The sequence below is a fragment of the Loxodonta africana genome, chromosome 5 (assembly GCF_030014295.1).
Source record: "Loxodonta africana isolate mLoxAfr1 chromosome 5, mLoxAfr1.hap2, whole genome shotgun sequence".
NCBI lineage: Eukaryota > Metazoa > Chordata > Mammalia > Proboscidea > Elephantidae > Loxodonta > Loxodonta africana.
Window position 1 is genome coordinate 147,010,794 of NC_087346.1, and position 3,633 is coordinate 147,014,426.

The following is a 3,633-nucleotide window of genomic DNA, read 5'->3' on the forward strand; positions in this document are numbered from 1 at the left end:
GTGAGGAATACTGGATATACCATGGACTGCCAGAAGAACAAACAAATCTCTCTTAGAAGAAATACAGCCAGAATGCTCCTTAGAAAAAAGGATGGTGAGGCTTCATCTCACATACTTTGGACATGTTATCAGGAGGTCCCAGTCCCTGAAGAGGGACATCATACTTGGTAAAGTAGAGGGTCAGCAAGAATGGGAGACCCTCAATGAGATGGATTGACACAGTGACTGTAACATTGGCCTCAAATATGGCAATGATTGTGAGGAGGGCGCAGGAGAGGGCAGTATGTTGTTCTGTTGTACATGTGATCGCTATGAGTCAGAGCTGGCTTGATGGATCTAACAACGACATCTGCGATATTTCCATATAATAAAATATAATTCTGCCATGCACTTAATTCCTTAATCTCTGCTAAGTGCTTTATTACATGGATGTATTGAAGTTGCCTTACTGAATTCCCTCTTGTTGGATGGTTTTGTTGTTTTTAATTTTTGCATTTGCCAACAACATTGCAATAGGCATCCCTGTAGTAAAATATTCATGCTCCATTTTCCCATTTGGAGGTTTGAAGCTGGCAGCTTTCACCCTCAACCGACACCCAGTGTTTCTTCTTACTTCTTTTTACAGATCCCTTGTATTATTTGCCCTGGCCGAAATAGCTCAGTTGGGAGAGCGTTAGACTGAAGATCTAAAGGTCCCTGGTTCGATCCCGGGTTTCGGCAACCTTTTGGAAACCCCGGTGGCGTAGTGGTTAAGTGCTACAGCTACTAACCAAAAGGTTGGCAGTTCGAATCCACCAGGCGCTCCTTGGAAACTCTATGGGGCAGTTCTACTCTGTCCTGTAGGGTTGCTATGAGTCAGAATTGACTCGACGGCAATGGGTTTTTGTATTACTTGTGTATGTGGATCTCCCTTGGTGGGTTGTATGCTTCTTTGAGGGCAGTGAACACATGCTATTCTCTTCTCTGTAATACTTAGCATGGTCGAAAGCCCTTCCTTGTGTTTCTTAACTCAACCTGTAACCTGAACTTGAGTCCACATTGCTGGTTCTGCTTGGACACTTGACTTCAGGCTCTTGGTTTAGACCATACCTTCACTTATTCAACAGACAGCTCTTGAATATCTATTATGTACAAAGCAGGGTTCCAAGGCACTGGGGAAACTATGGTAATTAAGACAGAAAAAATTCTGCCATCATGGAATGACATAGAGTGGTTGTGTTTTTGTTAGCTGCCCTTGAGTCTCCTCCAACTCATGGTGACCCCATGTACAACTGAAGGAAACGATGCCCTGACCTGGGCCATCCCAAGACTAGTTGCAGATCGGACCATTGTGATGCGTGGGATTTTCATTGGCTGACTTTCAGAAGTAGATCACCAAGTCTTTCTTCCTGGTCCATCTTAGCCTGGATGCTCCACTGAAACTCATTCAGCATCATAACTACTTGCAAGCCTTCATTGGCAGATGGGTGGTGATTGCATTGACCAGGAATCTAACCCTGGTTTCCTGCATAGGAAGTGAAGTTTCTACCATTGAACCACCAATGCCCCCATAAACAAGCAAGCAAATACAGTAATAATTTCAAGTGTGGGTAAGTGCTACAAAGACTATAAAGTAGTTAGGAGGATTTTGAATCTTGGGAGTGGGAGGGTGGTGCATTTAGAGGGAGCTTAGAGGAGGTTTCCTTGAGTAGAGATCCAGAGGATGGGCAGGTGGGAGTCAGTGAAGATGGAGGACCCTTCCTGCAGAGAGGTAGCTGTTGTAAGGCCCAGCAGCAAGGACACCTGGCTGTTCCCAGGACAGCAGGGAGGAGAGAGAGAAGGCATAGGAGAGATCAAGGATGAGGGTGTTGGACAAGTCAGAGAGGCTGTACAGGGTTCAGATGATGCAGGGTCTTGCAGGGAATCAAAGCAGTGACACGATCTGGTTTTCATTTTTAAAAGATCACTCTGGCTAGAATTTTATTCTCATTCAAGCTATCCAGATTATAACTGCCCAGCAGGAAGAATGATAACCCTTCACTACATGATAACCCTTGGCTAGGAGAAAGCATCAGTGTTTTCTGAAGTTTAGCTCTCTGAGCTCTCTGGGTGGTACGGTTGTTAAGAGCTTGGCTGCTAACCAAAAAGGTCAGCAGTTCGAAACCACCAGCCACTCCTTGGAAACCCTGTGGGGCAGTTCTACTCTGACCCAGAGGGTTGCTATGAGTAGGAATCAACTCAATGACAACAAAGGTTTGGTTTGGAGCTCTCCGGGACTTGGTTTGCAGCAGATTCTGTTATCTAAAGGATATCCATTCTCCTTTACTTCCTTTGCTCTCAGAATGTGGATTTTGTTCAAGGTGGCACTATTCCCAGCCAAATTCTCACTTCCCAGCCTCCTTTGCAGGTGGAATTGGGAGCATGTGATACAATGCTAGGTAATAAGGTATTAGCGGATATCTTCTGGGGAACTCTGGAAAGAAGTTTTAGTTTCCTGTGGCCACTGTAACAAAATGTCACAAAGTGGTTTGCTCTAAAGGACAGAAATTGATTTTCACATAGTTCTTGATGCTAGAAGTCCAAATTCAGGCATCTTTCTGTTAGCTCTAGAAAACCTTTCTTTGTCTCTTTCAGCTTCTGGTAGTTTGGGGTGTTACTTGATGATCCTTGGCTCATAGAAGAATCCTCACATGGTGTCTTCCATCTGTATGTGACCTTGTTTCTGTGCCTGTCCTTCTTTTATAAGAAGCAACTCAGAAAGGATAGGGACCTTTAAAGTGTTGAAAAGCAAAGATGTCACCTTAAAGACTAAGGTGGGCCTGACCCAAGTCATGGTATTTTCAGTTGCCTTATATGCATGTGAAACCTGGACGATGAATAAGGAAGACCAAAGAAGAATTGATACCTTTGAATTGTGGTGTTGGTGAAGAATATTGAATATACCATGGACTGTCAAAAGAATGAACAAATCTGTCCCTGAAGAAGTACAACCATAATTCTCCTTAGAAGGAAGGATGGCAAGATTACATCTCACATATTTTGGACATGTTATTGGGAGGGATCAGTCCCTGGAGAAGGACATCATGCCTGGTAAAGTAGAGGGTCAGCGAAAGAGGAAGACCCTCAAGGAGAGGGATTGACACAGTGGCTGCAACAATAGGCTCTAATATAGCAATGACTGTGAGGATGGCACAGGACAGGGCAGTGTTTCTTTCTACTGTGCATAGGGTTGCTATGAGTCGGAACTGATTCAATGACACCTAACAACAACACAACAACAATGTTCCAGACTTGGAAAAAAGGCCTGATGATCTACTTCTGAAAATCAGCCAAGGAGAACCCTATGGATTGCAATGGTCTGATCTGTAAATGGCTTGGGGGATGGAGCAGGGTTGGGCAATGTTTCATTCCATCGTACATGCAGCTGCTATGAGTTGAGGGCTGACTTCACAGCAGCTAACAACAAGGACAATGCTCCATACACTTTATAAAATCCTTCATGAACATTCTATCTAATCCTTATTTCGTCTTCACTATGACTTTGAAGACTAGAGATTATTTTCCCAGTAGACATCAAGATTCAGAAAAGGTAAATGACTTGCACAAAGTCATGCAGCTAAGTAACTGAGTGGCCAAGAAGAACTTGCACTCAGG

General features: G+C 43.9%; 1 non-coding gene across 1 annotated transcript; it reads left to right on the plus strand.

The window, feature by feature from the left end:
• Nucleotides 1-647: 647 nt before the first annotated feature.
• TRNAF-GAA (transfer RNA phenylalanine (anticodon GAA)) lies at nucleotides 648-720 on the plus strand. Its single transcript has one exon. It is a non-coding gene; the product is annotated as a tRNA-Phe (tRNA).
• The last annotated feature ends 2,913 nt before the right edge of the window (nucleotides 721-3,633 follow it).